Consider the following 16,603-nt stretch of genomic DNA (forward strand, 5'->3'; position numbering starts at 1 on the left):
TGAATGCTTATCTTTATAATTGCTAGGCTACAACCTTTAGTGCTCAACATATATTTGTTATAGTTTACTGAAACTAAGAAGATATATTTAGTACAAACATATCTATCAATCTAATAAACATGGTTAAATTAAGCAGCTCACTAGTGATATAACAATGTCCAAAATAAGTATTAACAAGTCAACAAAGTACAATGCAGCAAACCTTACTCCATGTGGCATTTTGTTGTTTCAAATGTGACAAAATTCTAAGATAATCCATTTTGCCTAGATAGAGTGGAATGGCAAGGCTGGGTATCTAGTCTAAAGCTATAGTTATCTTATTTGGGAATGTACTCTAGTGACAGATTTTTAAAAATGAAGAGAGTCCAGAGATAATTTCATACACACTTTGCTTATGTCTTTCTTAAATGCCATGTAACCATGTACTCCAGCTCTCTTCCTTTGATCTTGGTGTGTGATCAATTGCTTATTGGATGCATGCAGAAGAGAAAACCTTGCTTGTTATTAACAGGCATTCTCTAGATCTTCTTGAAGCTGAGACTTGTTTAATCTCAGGCTAGTTGACCCCAACCTGATGGTGCGTGCTCTCAGCAAGATGCAAATAGTCAAGTGGGAGAAATAACATATGGAGAGGTCTCCAGACTACTCATGTATTCCTCCAATCCTAGTTATTTGCATGAGCAATTCTGTTGTGTAGTGGAAAGTAATTCTTTTGTGTATAAGCTACGTATGAGTTATGGAGCATTGGGGATGTGGTAGAAAAGCATTTACTTCTCAGTCTATTGTCAGGGTTTTCATATGGGTAGATCAATAAGTCTGGTCCTGCTAACATCTGTTTTCCATTTTATCTAGATAGGTGAATAAATTAAAACTGTTGAAGTTTATAATTTTAAGATCTTCTAATTTCTGTGCCTAGGTTTCTTTTTGGTTGAATGCTTGAAGCAACAATGCACTAGCAGTGATAAAAAATTCTCAAGCCTCAAGGGAGTTTTTCTCCCACTTGTTTGAATTTCCCTGTCAGAATCTCTTGGTGATGTGACACTAAGAAAGAGTGTGAGAGAAAAACTCTGTAGGTACTGTCAAGCAAAGAAATTGCAATGGGGTTCCAAATCACACATTTAACTTAGGATTCTAACCCGTATAGACATATCTCTACCGTATTTTCTATTTCTAGCACATTGGTCTACCTAAGCATAATTATAGAAAAATAAAAAATTACAAGAATGCAGCCATAGATCAAGACAATACCTTCAAGGACCTCTAATGTGTCTCTGCTGAATCTTAGAATGACCAACATCTCAATTTGCTTGGGAGTAAGGAGTTTTGGTGCTAAAGCAAGGAGAGACTTGTACAAATGGGATGTTGAAGTAGAGGAAGAATAATATGTAGCAGTTCTCAAATAATCCTTTTGTTAGTAGAGAGGTATCTGAAAGTGTTACTGAAACATTCTATGAATAATAATTGCCCCAGAGATATCACAAAATCTGAATCCATTGTCCTTTGCTGGCAAAAACGGGATATTTCCTGTTTGTATAGTTACTTATCCATAATTTATCCTCTGCATACTTCCAAAAGTAATTTGAGATGCTTTATAATCACATATACCTAGTTTTTACAGCAATTCAGTAGTAAATCTAAAAGATATATATTTGGATCTTGGCTAAATGTAGCATACTTTTAAAATTAAATTTGATAAAATGAATATTAACCAGTATAAGATCTGAAGTGCTCTCTGTAGAGAAATATATTGGGACTTTCAAAACAAATACCCACCTGCCTGTGATTTCAGATAAAAAGATAGCAAGTATTTGAACAATTATTTAATGTTGTAAAGTTACCCCCAGACAGGCTAGTTAAGCTACTGAGGTGAGGCATGATTTTAGAAGATCCCTGGGTCCACTCAGACAGGAATGGCAGCTTTTGTTTGCATGTTCCACATGCTCTAGCATTAGACACAGTTGTATCCCATTGAACAGACTGTTGCATCTGTTAAAAAGACCAGGTGTAGGCATTTGTTCTTGCAAATAGACTACAGTGACTTTTGACAGTCATTGTCTTCCATCCAAGCCTGCTTCATCTATTAAGTAGAGATCGTAAATATTTGAGTGTAGTGAGAATTAAATGGGATTATATAGAGATGACTTGTAAAACACAATAAAAGGGAATAATATTGACAATCAGTAATAACTATCTTGTTCTATGCTCAGAATAATCATTTGAGATTCAATTGCAGCTTTAAATATATCTAAGAAAACTATTGGTTTTTCAGTGGAATTGTATGTCAAAATACATTTAATAAATGTACTTAATCTACCCATCAGTAAAAATTTTGAATTACAATTATAGTCAGTTGCCATGGTTATATGAAATTGCTACCATTCTGTGTGGCACCCCCTAGACCTTATGGATGACAAAAAACAAATGTTTTCAGAAATTGGATTCACACTGACCTAGGCAGAGCAAGGTAAGAAATGTTTTCTTAAAGTTGATTTTATAGAAAATGAGAGTAGAGCAATAGTTACCAGAAACTTGGGAGGACTATAGAGGGAAGTAAGGGATAGGGAAAGATTGGTCAACAGGTACTAAATTACATTTACAAAATAGAAATAGAATAGAAATTATGGTGTTTTATGATTTTATTTGAGAGATGGAGTTAGAGGGGGAGAGACGGAATGGTCTTCCATCTGCTAGTTCACTCCCCAAATGGTCACAACAGCTGGAGCTGGGCCGTTCTGAAGCCGGGAGCTTCTGCCGGGTCTCCAACGTGGGTGTGGGGGCCCAAGCATTTAGGTCATCTTCCACTGCTTTTCTAGGCCATAAGCAGAGAGCTGGATCAGAAGAGGAGCAGGCAGTACATGAACTGGTGCCCATATAGATGCTGGCGCCACAGTTGGAGGGTTAGTCCACTATGCTACAGTGCCGGCCCCTTGATATGTCTTTTTGGCTTCTTGCTTGAGATTGTAAACTCTGAGGAAAACTGTTCAATAAGTCTTTTTGACCCAGTTCCCAATAGGATGCATAATATATAGTTCAGTTTTTTTCTTCGATAAATGGAAAAGGCAGAATAAGCTTAATTTACTTGGAAAGAGTTTTTAGAAGGTCAGCTTGTGGGTAAAGGTGTTAAAACTGGAAAAGGATAGGAAATGACTTAATAAAATGATATGAAAATAATGCTTTTGTGATGAAGGTCTAGATGGACGTTGATCTATTAAGGCTCTTCCTATACCAGAGAAGTGTCTGCTATACTTTTGTAAGCAGCAGCGTATGTGTGTCTACGTGAGTTGGTGAGTATGGAATTAAGGAAATGGGACAGGAGCTAGCATCTGAACTGCCAGTGTGCCACATGTGGTCTGCTTTCCAGAGGACTCTTACCTCATAGAACCTGCTGAAGTAGAACCAGTGACATACTTACCACATTTTGTGGCAGGTAGACTATTGAAAACTACCTGTGGAATGGTGGAGCCAATGTTTGCCCTTCTGAGAGTGAGTAATTTGTAGGTTTTTTGTTACCCCTGTCTTCTCCATGAGAACCAGCAGTAAATGGTAATGCTAAATGGAAAAAAAAGTCTTCATGAAAGCTCAGATACCTTTTCTATGCTAAAGAAACAAGAGCCAAAGTTTTACTGTGAGTACTCTCCTTGTATTAACTCCTTTACTCCCCACAGTTGTGTGAAGTAGGCAGGCTGTTTCCTTCATTTTACAGGCATGAAAAAATGGGGCAAAAGGTGTAATATCATGCTTCAGCTACATATTTGGGAAAAGGTATATCCAGTACTCTGGACAAATTCCTTTAGCACACACTTCAGAACTTGGTTCTTGCAATCTTGCTGCTTAGAAAATCAACAGCTCAAATGAGAAGGAGCCTCGTATCCTTGTCACTTTGAGGTTGGGTGTCCTTCATTTGAGCTTCAACTGATGGAAAAGAAAATAGATTCCCCTCAAGGGTAGCTGGCAGCCTTGTAGGTAGCAGGGGCAAGGTGGACTTTCCTGTTGTCATTTCACATGAAGATGACTATTCAAATGCAGGCATAAATCAGGCTAAAAATAATTCAGTTATCTGTAGGATTTTCCCCTTTGCCACTTATCTCTTGAAGTTGGAATATTTGTGATGCAGCTCAGACTGGATCAGTCTGAATATTTACATAATATCTGCAGATCCTATGGTGATTATGAGCACAAAATTGTCCAGTGGTTGGAAACTTTAATTGTGCACTTTGAACATTCTAGCCATTTTTTTCCATGGCCTAAAAAGCATCATAGTTGGAAGGAAACATCTGTGTTCTTTGTGAGAACTCTGGAATCCAATATGCTTCATTTCCATGGTCATTTTATGTGCATCGGGCTCACTTAAAATTTTTCCTTGTCAATGAATTTTCTACTTAGAGCATCCCATATAACTAGAAATAAATGTTAACCTCTCCAAAACCCACTGGTTAAAGCCATTTTTAGAAGTTGATGGGTAAATGTGAAGGAAAAAAGTGAACAATGCTGGACTGTTTTCCCCTCCCACTGTCTTAGAAAGTATGTCTTGAGCACAAAACGTATTTTTAAGAAAGATTTGTTTACACCATACGGTGCCAATGCTACTAAGGTTTATTTGTGCCACAGCAACTTATCTACACTGTAAGAACAGTATACTTGGAAACAGTGAGCACATGTTGGTTGACAACTCTTCATGAAGATAAGCATGGGTGAAACCTCATTCTATGAAGAATATCTCAATGGAAGATGGTTGTGAACTGGCCGATTTGTTTGCTTTCTCTGAGGTTCATTTGCAGATCATCCAACATAGAGGCTTAATCTTGCAGAGAAAAAAATGCTTTTTGAAAAACTTAAGAGGATTCAGTGTTTTCAGCCTGATCATAATTCATTTGAAAGCACAAGGGATCTGGATGTACAATGTTCTGTAAATTAATGGATAGTGAGGAATCTTTCTTCACCCTTGTGAATCCTTATAGAAGACATTTGCAGAGAAATTACTGGAGCTTCTCCCCCTGTGGGGAGATTAATGTTTTAATATGCAAAAGCAGACAACTCACAATTCCTTTGCTCAATGGTACTCTCAGCTACACAGTCTTACTGCTTTATTTTCCACTTACAGCTTGTCTTCCTAATAACTTTTATAGAGTCAAATAGAGCTAACACAAAACCCTTCCAGGACCCAGTCTTGAAGACTATGATTGCTACAAGGAATCACCAAGGCATGTGATCTAGTATGGTGGAATAAATATCTGCATGAAGGTATTGATATTTTCCTGCTCATCCCGCTCTTTTGGAATTTTTTCCTTATTTACTAGCTTCAAGGTTGGATACCAGAAAATGATGTGCGTGAATGCCATATTCTTAGGTTCTCTTACCTTTTTGTTTACAGAAAGTTGAACCAGATAGACATATTTCCTTTATTTTTCATTTCCATTTGAAAGGCGGAAGGGAGGGACAGAGATTGATCTATCCTCCCACTGGGTCATTCCTCAAATGCCCGCAACAGCCACGGCTGGGCTAGGCCCAAGCCAGGAGCCTAAAACCCAATCAATTTCCCCTGTGAATTGCAGGGACCCAGGAACTTTAGTTATCAACCATAATCTCCTAGGGTGTACATTATCGAGAAACTAGAATAGCATCAGAAGGGCCACGGCTCAAACAAGGCACTCTGAAACAGGAAGTGGGTGTCACAAGTGACGTCATGACTGCTGTGCCAAACCCCTGCCCCTGAAAGTGTTTCCTTTAATACCACATAATTTGCTACAGTTGTGTCTCATCACCATTGTCTTTATCTTCCTGCTTGGCTACACTGAACCTTGCTTGCACTCAATCCCGTTTCCTCCTGCAATCAGATTTCCACGTGGGCATTATTCCTGCCTCCCTATGTCTTCACTGCTTCTCTTTGAGAAGCAAATGTACTTAAGATTTTCACACAGTAAAGAGAATAAAAACTCCCTCTTCACTCCATCCTCTTTCTCTTTCATGGGAGAGCCACACATCTTGGTAGAGGTGGCTGACCTTTCCTGTACCTTCTCATTTCATTGTCTCCTGAACTTCACCTCTAAAACTCCAGTGAAGTTGCTTTTGTCAAGGTCAATAACAAAGGTACTGCGTGTTGCATTTCAGAGGTTCTGCTGGCTTCTTAACACTTGGCAATATCAGATTGTGTTAAATTCTTTAAGGGGCCGGTGCTGTGGCAGAGTAGGTTAACACCCTGGCCTGAAGCACTAGCATTCCATATGGCCCTGGTTCGAGGCCCAGCTTCTCCACTTCTGATCCAGCTCTCTGCTATGGCCTGGGAAGGCAGTACAAGATGTCCCAAGTCCTTGGACCCCTGCACCTATGTGGGAGACCTGGAAGAAACTTCTGGCTTCTGCCTTTGGATTGGTGCAGTTCCAGCCGTTGCGGCCAATTGGGGAGTGAACCATTGGATGGAAGGCCTCTCTGCCTCCCTCTCTCTCTGCCTCTTTCTGTGTAATTCTGACTTTGAAATAAATCTTTTAAAATTTCCTTTAAAATTCTTTTGGTGGTTTTCTTTTAAACTTTATATAAAAGGGAACAAATTTCATGTATTTCATATATGCAGTTTTAAAAGCATAATGATACTTCCTACCCAATCCTTCCTTTCCTTGTACCCTCCCTCTTTATTTTTACAGTACTGATTTCTTAATTTCCAAATATATAACATCTTCTATGTTTATATAGACAGATGTATGCGTGTGGTGTATTAGAGGAATAAACAATCAAACATGCTTGCACCCATCCCTCCCAACCACATCCTTCTCTTTGATAGGAATTTGTGATCTACCCTTAGGATAATTTGGGTAGATTCGACCTATTAGAGTTGATAATTCTTGTGTTTGAACATAATGCACCCTTTACACAGTGTCTTTCAATAGTTTATTTGCTATGAAGATCCCCTATATCTGGTGTTGGATTTATTACAAAATGCTTCAATTTTATTTAAAATAGTCTTTTAAAAAATTATTTAAGTTAGAAGGAAAGACCTTCTAGCTGCTGGTTCCTCCCCAAATGGCCCCACCAGCCAGGGCTGGGCTATGCTGCAGTCAGGAGCTTCATCAGGGTCTCCTATGTGAGTGGCAGTGGCCAAGTACTTTGGCCCATCTTCTGCTTTCCCAGCAGAAGTGGAAGTAGAGCAACTGGGACTTGAACTGGCACCCATATGGGATGCCAGTGTTGCAAATGGCAGCTCAATCTGTTGCATCACAGCACTGGCTCCATAATGTAACAAGTCTTAAAATGTTTCTGACTTTTTAATGATGTATAGCAGTGGTTGATTTCAGTGTATTGATATTATCAACCAATTTACAAAATTTTCATTTAATAGTTTAACTTTGCTGTCTTAAGTGTATTTTAATGAAAACCTGATAGTAAATGCTCTTGATTTCTGTTTATCTTAAAGTGCTTTCGATGAAGTTTACTGTTGAATGATAGTATTATACAATTCCCACTTGACAGTTTTTCTTTGGCACTTTAAAGATATTGCTCTGCAGTTCTCTGCCTTCTATTGTTGCTGCTGAGAATTTTGCTGTCAGTCTAATTGCCATTTTTTAGAGTGTTCTATTTTTTTTCCTTTCTGGTTACAATAAAGGCCAACCACAGGGAAAAGTACAGAAACTCAGGAATAGCAACAAAACTGTCAGGAGGTAGAGGTTACTGGAACCAGTAGAATGGAGGGTTATGCCTAGCAGGCCACCTTGAGCAGAGTAATGACCTTCTATAAAGTGGCACAGCCAACCCTAGAGTTCACAAGGAAAGGAGGAAAGGGCACAAGTATCTGAACTTCTCCCTTCTCTCCTACCTCCCACCTGTACTCAACACTAGCCAAACACCATCGTTAGCTGGGGTCATAAGATTGCAACAATGGTCCGGACAGGTCAGCTTTCCAGGGCAGACAGCATGGTTGCTTCTTGTAATTTTTGATCCTTTCCCAAATTTAAATCCCATCTTTTTTTCTTTAGGTACCTCATGCACAGTAATTAAATTTTGGCTGCTAGATCTGGTATCTTGAGTTTAGAAGTTCTATAGTTTTTGGTTTTTTACTGACTGTTGCTCACAATGGCTTGTTGTCTTGAATATATTTTTCAATGTGAACATTCTTGGCTAAAAGTAATCTGACATTCTTAAGGGACCCAAATTGAGGATCCTTTCCTCTGAAGAGGATTTCCATTTGTTCCAGCAAGATATAATGCATCTCCACCAGTCTACTGTGTGCAAACAGTGTCATTTAAGCCTCAGAATGACTTTTCACACAATTGTTCAGATGAAGCTACTTTCCCCTTGCTTAGAACTAAGAAGTAAGCAGATTTCCTTGTCTGTACCCTTTGGGTAGATGTTTCCCAGCCACCTTCTGTACATGGTACCTACTTTCAAGTATTGAGGTTCTGTGTGGAGCTCAGGTCATCTACCCCACATGACACAACCCCAAGGCCTTTACATCTGGTCTTTCATATCTGAACTTGAATTCCTCAAGGTCTAGTTTACTGACGTTTGACATTTGTCTTATCCTTCTTTGATTTATTGTTTCTTTAAAAATGCCATCGAGGATTTTTAAATTTCTTTCAAACTCAGCATTGAATATACTGTGAATTTAACTGAAATCTGAAACTTTGAAGTATATCCCCAGTTTTGCTTATTCTCCTATTTTCTTGCCTTGTCATCCTTCTCAATATTATTTCTCTGCCTGTCTTTTAAATTTGGGGTACTTAAGAGTCTGTCCATTTTGTTCTTCCTATATCACTTTAATTCACAACTACTGCATTATCTTTTTGAGCAGATTGTGTTGGTACTTGTTACCAACATCTCCCTAGTATGTAGGCTAATATCTACCACACAGTAAGTATTCAGTACATAATTGTTGAGTGAACAAGAGAAAGGAAGGACCATTAATGTGTTTCAAAGGGAAATGATTAGTAGTTGTACTATAGGTAGGAGGAATTAGAACTGTAATGGGTTAATTTCACTTCATTTTCCTGATTTTCCAACTTCTATTGGGAAATGTTTTTTTAAAAAAAAAAAAAAAAATTTACTTGAGAGGCATAGGCAGAGAGAGAGAAGTCTTCTGTTGGTTCACTCCCCAAATGGCCAAAGCTGAGCTGATCTGAAGCCAGGATCCTGGAGTTTCATCCAGGTCTCCCACACAGATGCAGAGGCCCAAGGACTTGGGCCATCTTCCACTGTTTTCCCAGGCCATAGCAAAGAGCTGGATTGGAAGTGGAGCAGCCAGGACTTGAGCCAGTGTGCATGTGGGATGCTAGCACTGCAGGCAGCTGCTTTACCCACTACTCTACAGTGCCAGATCTAGGAAATGTGTTTGTATCTTTTGTTTCTATGTCTACTGTTGTGCTGCAGGCAATGTTATGCAATTTTATCCCTACCCTTAAATATATCTGTAATGTACATGGATTTGTAGAATTCTAAATGATGTCAATTGATATAACTTTTCTCTGAGAGGGATATCTTTGCTTCTCTTCTGATTGGTAAATTATCATTGGCCTTTTTTCCAGTTAGTATTAGGACCTTCTAATTTGTATGTGGCTTTATTAAATTTGGTTGGGCTTGAAGACTTAGTTTCTAGAAAAGCAGATGAAATAAAATTAGCTTCTGCTAATAGAGCTAACACCAGAATATATGGAACAGTACTTCATATGGAACAGTTGCACAGAGGGAGAGAAGCAGAGTAAAATCTGACTCTATCAATATTGCATGGCTCTTATGTGAACAGCATGGGGTCGGCTGGTGTCTTTAAGATTCTTCCCACAAACGACAGTGTGGAGAATCAGCTACTGCTTTTTAGAGGCACACCAAAGACTGATCCTCAAAGAAGTTGTGGTTTTTCCAAACAAAATGCAAGAGGGCTCAAAAGTCGGTGACTATTTGTAGTACAGCAGGATTTGATTTGAATTCTACAGTGAAGCATTGAAAAAGTGAGGAAGATGACTTTGGGAGTAATTGAGGCTGCAGAAAGGTACACAGACATGTAGACAAAGAGATGCTGCAAATTTCAGTAGCTGCAAAGGAAAAGGTATTTCTACCATAGTGACAAGCTTCCAAGAACATTTAAAGACGAAAATGGCTATTGCACTTTATCTTGGCTGTTTTCAAGAGCTTGCTGGGTAGTTCATTCTTTCTGTACATTAGAAGCTAGAGGATTGAGTTTGTGAATACAAAAGTGGAGAGGGCTCTTATCAGAGTGAATAGAAACAAGGCTTAGCTGGCTGTGAGTTTCCACAGAGACATGAAAGTTGAAAAGAACAGAATCCTGGGCACAGACATTGCAACTCAACTATCGGAGGCTGAATCTGTGCAGGGGGACAGATCCTGTTCAGTCTCAAGAGAATTTAATGGAAAGCCCTATTTTTTTGTATTAAGAACACAATGTAGCATTAGGAGAAGGGGAAAGAGGACAGTACTCAGTGCCTACCAGAAGTCAGATTTGGGAACAGCAAGCAAAATGTCCTGGAGCAAACCCTAAGGAAACCTACTTCCCAGGTGAAAGCTGGAGCCAGTGGTACAGATTCTTGTGTGGTATGATCCTGAAATACAAGAATATTCAAAAGGAACTTGGTCTTTGAATTTGGATATGTGTTATTATCCTGTGCAGCCAAGTAAATTCATAAACTCGACTAAACCAACTAAAGCTTAAGGAGAGTTTACTGTGTTCAAATTTTGGCTCTGACCTGATTAAAAGGATAGAATAATCATCTGTATTTCACAGATGGACTTGCTGAATAACTTCACTCAAGCCATTTGCATAGAAGTTACACTTGAACCTATCAATATATGAAGGGGTAACATAAGTTAAAAATAAATGCTTATGATAGGACATATAGGCAAAGAATATGTGAAAGGGGCTTTTAATTTTACACATCTGTAAAAGCAAGTAAGATGAAGTAATGCTGATCCTTTCTTGCATGAGCACTTAATTTCTGAGGCACTATATTTTGCATTTTATTCTTTGCTATGCTTGATTTTAAGAGTACCTGAAAAACATCTACATGTTTGAAATTTTTTCCTTTCAGTGTGCTATTCTCAAACTCTTAATTTTACCCCTACTTTTAGATCCAACCTAGACACATGCCAGCTCTTACACAAGGGTATTCTCAACTTCCTTACGTGAATGTGATCTCTGGGTACTGGGTACCTAAGCACTTGTGGCTTGGAAACTTTTCACATGTTTCTTTAGTATGATTTTGTTTACATGTCCTCTCAACTCTTCAAGATAACACCTTTCTTGGGATAGGGATTCTACTATTAGATTCTCAATGATATACTGCAGATATTTGTACATATTTGCACTTTTTATTTACATATTGAAGTCAAAACAATTTGGCTGTTTGGCTTTAATCTATCAAAGTTATGGTAAAATCTTCAACCTTTGTTTAGTGAAAATATTCAAATTCTTAATCTAAAACAAGTGAAATGGAAGCTTTCCTCGAATCTATTTCCAGATGACAAACCAGGTTCCGAATTGACATTAAAGTAATTCTAATAACCATATCCCTTTTTGGAAAATCAAGGCCTTTAGAAGTTAAAGAAAATAACCTATTATATTCACAAAATGCAAATAGCCTGCCCTTTAAAATATGTCAAAAGGAGCATGGTTACTAGAAAAGTCTGACATGCACTTTAGCTCATCAAAGAGAACTAGCACACAAATCCAAGGTAGCAGGGCTGTTATACAAAATTTCTACAGTTTTTTCCCCTCTAGCTTATTTCCTATTTAAAATTCTTTGCTACAATGGAAGTGACTTTAGGGTATACATTTGGTCCAGTAGTAAAAAGGCTGCCTGGGCTGCCTGTGTCCCATAATGTGGTGTCTTAATTCAAGTCCTGGCTCTATCTCCTCCTAATGTGTACTCTGGGGAGCAGTGATGAAGACTCAAGTAGTTGGGCCCCAGCCACCCATGTGGGAGGCCTGGATTGAATTCCAGGCCCCTGGCTTCAGCATGGCTCAGCCCTGGCTGTTGTGGACATTTGGAAAATGAACCAATGGATAGAAGATATCTCTCTCTATCCCTCTATCCTTGTCCCCTGCTTCATTTAGATGAAAACATTTAGGAAAAATAAATGGAAGTGACTTTAAGTCCTCAGTACTTTTTAAATTTAAAGGATGCCTTTTATGACAGATTTCCATTATGAACTATGTCCAGTTTGTATTAAAATGAAAGTGTGATCCTTTTTAGTTTAGACATTTTTAAACAATTTGTTTCAAAAATTCATTTTTGTAAAGTGGAATAATATTGAGCTGATCAGATTATCTTTGAGAGGGAGGCATTGACACCCTGGATCAAATAAAGGACTAGGAAAGTGAATTAGAGTTGATCACAATGACAGCTCATTACCAGGGAAATATGCTCTTAGGATATTGTGGAGAGAAAGCATTTGGATTGTGCCTTTTGGAGGGAGTGATTCATACCAGAAAAGCTATACTCTTGGAGTTAGTTATGGTTAACTCAATTTCGAAGTAATTGTTTATTCACTAAATAGGTTAATAGAATACTTAGCAACTGTTATTAATATGGTCTAGAACCTCTTTTAATTCTATTTTTTGAATTTAATTAGGGATATGCAAGGTCCATCTACTTCATATGTACAGCTTTAGGTACACAGTGATATTTCCTACTCACCCTTCCCTCCTGCCCAGATCCCAACCCTTCTTCCTTCTCTATTTGCTCTAGAACTTCTAAAGAATAGAGGGTTTGAGAGGACATAAAGAAGGATTTAGGAAACGAGCCTAGAAGACTCCGTTCTCCAGAGAAACAGAACAAATTTGTTTAGATAAATGAGGGGACTGAGAATTGGCACACTTGATTATGGAAGTTGGAAATCCCACAATCTGCCATCTGCAAGCAGTAGATGAGGGAAGCTGGTCATTCATTCTGAGTCCAAAGAGCTCAGCCCTTGATGACCTCTGGTATATAGCCTGGCATCTGAAGGTGTAAGAATCACAAGTTCCGATGACTAAGGGCAGAAGAAGATGGATGTCCTACCTCAAGTATATCCTCTGTTTCCTCCGCTTGGGTTATCTGATGCCCACCCACACTGGTGAAGATTGATCTCTACAGTCTGCTGACTCAAGTGCTATTTTCTTAACAGCCTCCAAGACACACGCAGAGATAGTGTTTTCTAGCTGTCTGGGTGTCTCTTAGTCCAGTTGGCATGTAAAATGAAACATCTCAAGGGCTGTTATCTCAAATGTAACATTTGAATGTAAACATCTCAAAGGCTGGTTATCCTTACTCAGTGCAGTGTTTGCTTTCTCATTGGAGACCTGCAGAACAGAGCCAACAGCTTTTATCTTACAACACTATCATTCCTACCAGAACAAACAAAAATCCATGTGTCCCAAAGACAGAATATTCATTTGTGAATTAGTTCTGAAAGTAGAGATCATTTGAAAGACAATACTTAGCGATTTTTATGATCTATAAACGCTAATGCAGCATGTCGTCATCTAACATTATCAAGATTAGCAGAAAGATAGTCTGTTTTTAAAAGGGCTACATATTAAAATTGTATCATTCTTGCTACTCCAGTGAATTATTTTGGTAGTGGATAAATGATAGTCACATTTTATATCTTGATTTTCTTCATATTAGAAGAACCCTACAGTTTTGGTAGTTATAAATATTGTGAAAGAAACAAAGGGACAATGTTATCACTTTATTGTACTACAAAGTTTCACAAATATTTTAATATTTTGAGAAACTGATTTCGTTGGGTTTTGAGTGACAGAATGCTTGGAAATTGGTATGGGAAATGTACTTGTTTCATGTAGCAATTACTTCTGGCACTTGGCCACCTGAGCTATCACAGGATTTTACTTCACTTGTGGTTAGATAGAAAGGTAGCTAGTTCTAACAGTGACTTGTGAGCAAAAGTGACACTTATGTCACTTCTTGAATTTAACCACTAGTATGCCATCCTGCAGAGCTCTTTCCTTTTGCTGTGGTCACCAACATCTTTTGAGATAGTAGTTATTCCATCAACCCAGATCTAGCAGTATGTGATACAGAGCAAATTCCAGAGTCAACCCATGATAAACATGTATAGCAAATGAGAAAGAAACCTTTGTAAGAAAACAGGAAGATTTGGGATGGTTTGTTACTATGGTGTACTCTTGCATGCTAATAGAGATGAAATTCCAAGCTGCAGGACCAGGTTAGGAGATGCAGAGACAATATGGAAAGTCCACTTCTACAGGTTTTTTTTTTTTTTTTTTTTTTTTTTTTTTTTTGGTTAGGGGCACCTTCAGTTTTTACTATTAAAATCTGATTAGATACCATTACTATTAGCAAAACTCTACTTGAATTGAAAAGTACAGTAATTATATTTACTCATTAAATACTAACATTTCTAAAGTACAAATTGAAAACTTTAAAGATGCTTGTTTAAATTTAGTGCAGTGGAGTCAAGACCAATATGTTATCAGCATCAAGGCTACATTACAAATTATAGTAGTCATCTTCATGTTTTCTTTTCTATGCATTTGATTCATTGGCAGTAATTTGGGTTAATACCATATTAGTGGCAATAAGAATGCTTTTGGACCCAATTATTGGTAGATTAATGAATATTCAGAACTGATGTTATAGGAATTTTTGCTGTTATGGTGTAGATCTATGATGTAAGCACACATATTATAACCATTGCCTGTAAGGGACATTGGAGTTACTATTTAAGTTGAAACAGTTTGTGGAGTAGGTATGTCTAGTGTAGGAGTACTTAGTCTATTAATTGAACCAGCACTTAAGTGAGGAGCTCTTTTCCATGGAAGTAACTGCCTTTATTATGAAGGCTTAAGCCTATAGCTCGGAGCCTTTAAGCAATATCTATCGGGTAGCAATCTGGGGCCTGAATTTGGCTTGGTTAATGGTATAGGAGTTAGATCTCTTTGCTTCAAAATATTTATTAAAATGTCTCCTGAGGGGGAAGAAAGACTGATCACATATCCTCTGCATTAATAGTAACCTTCTTAGCATGAATTGAATACATTTTTGTATCTTCAAGAATTGTGGTCACACATTGGAAGACCGACTTCCACATCTGATTTTTTTCAACTTTCATTTAATAAATATAAATTTCCAAAGTACAACTTTAGAATTATAGCAGCTTTTCCCCCATAACCTCCCTCCCACCCGCAACCATTCCATCTCCCACTCCCTCTCCCATCCCATTCATCAAGATTCATTTTCAATTATCTTTATATACAGAAGATCAACTTAGTATATACTAAGTAAAGATTTCAACAGACTGTACCCAGACAATGTATAGGGTACTGTTTGGGTAGTAGTTTTACCCTTAATTCACATAGTACAACGCATTAAGGACAGAGGTCCTACATGGGGAGGAGGTTCAACATCTGATTTGTAATCCTGGCCCTTGTTCCAGAATTCCCATATCCTTCAGAATTTGTGCCATCCTCTGCGTCTTTCAGCATGTTTTTGGGAGATGGCCTCTTACCCAGACCACATATCTGGTGATCAGATTTCTTGAGCTATATCACCCAATCATCCTATTTCAATCATTTTGATGCAAATTCTTTGCCTAAAATGGTATTTAACTCCTGGTGTGTCTGCCCTATCATCCAACCCCCTCCCAGCCATGCCTAGATTGGTGAGCAGGATGTTTGTAAGCAACATGGTACTCTCTACTGCTCCTTGTTCAAGGGATCTGATTAAGGTTTACTATGCCCTGGAATGCAGTATATCATAACAGTTTAAGGGGGTGTCAGGTTCCTTAAGGCATATAGTTCCTTAAGGTATACGGTTCCTTAAGGTATACATATAAAAGCCATAATTCCATCTATAAAATGGGATGATCACTTACCTCCTGAAGTTGTGATTAAATGTGATAATGTACTTAAAGTGCTTCACACAGTGCCACATAATAAACATGCATTAAGTTTGTCTTCATTTCTCATTGTGATAGTTCTAAGGGATTAGAATTATTCTAGTCAACTATGCACAATGTTTTTGATAGGTAGCTCTCACTGTACTTACACGGAACTCAGCTCCTCCTGAGATGGTTCAGAAACTCTTCTAGAGGCAAGTGTTAGTCGAACAGTTAAGATGCCTACATTGGAGTACCTGGGTGTGATACCCAGTTCTGGCTCCTGACTCCATATTCCTGCTAAAGGCAGTAATGATAATTCAAGAAATTGGGTTGCTGCCCCCCTTGTGGAAGACTGAGTTTCTGGATCCTGGCTTTGGGCTGGCCTAACCTTGGCTATCATGGGCATTAGGGAATGAACCAGTAAATGGGATTCCTTGCTTTCTCTTCTGCATCCCAAATAAAATAACCTAATATGTGGAAGTGAAGACCATCTTCCCATAGCTTCCACTTTGGTCTCATGCTGATATTTAAATTCTATTCTCCTGAAAAGTCCAAGTTTCCTCAGCTGATCTCTAGGTGATCAGACTTTTCCTCATGATCAATATTTTTTGTCAGCGATTCACTTATGATGCATGGACAGACCTAAACAGGATTGCTCTACCAGTAGCACCTGCTACATCACAGTCCACCTAGTGCTTATTAAGAAGTCACTACCTTCCAGGCAGTGTCCCCTGCACAATTCTATCAGATGTTTTTGTTATGT

The 16,603-nt window shown here is 38.3% G+C and overlaps 1 protein-coding gene across 28 annotated transcripts in view; it reads left to right on the plus strand.

The window, feature by feature from the left end:
* INPP4B (inositol polyphosphate-4-phosphatase type II B) overlaps positions 1-16,603 on the plus strand; it is a 906,112-nt gene that overhangs the window by 11,095 nt on the left and 878,414 nt on the right. The gene's annotated exons all lie outside the window — the stretch shown is intronic.

This window comes from Oryctolagus cuniculus, chromosome 8 (assembly GCF_964237555.1).
Source record: "Oryctolagus cuniculus chromosome 8, mOryCun1.1, whole genome shotgun sequence".
Lineage (NCBI taxonomy): Eukaryota > Metazoa > Chordata > Mammalia > Lagomorpha > Leporidae > Oryctolagus > Oryctolagus cuniculus.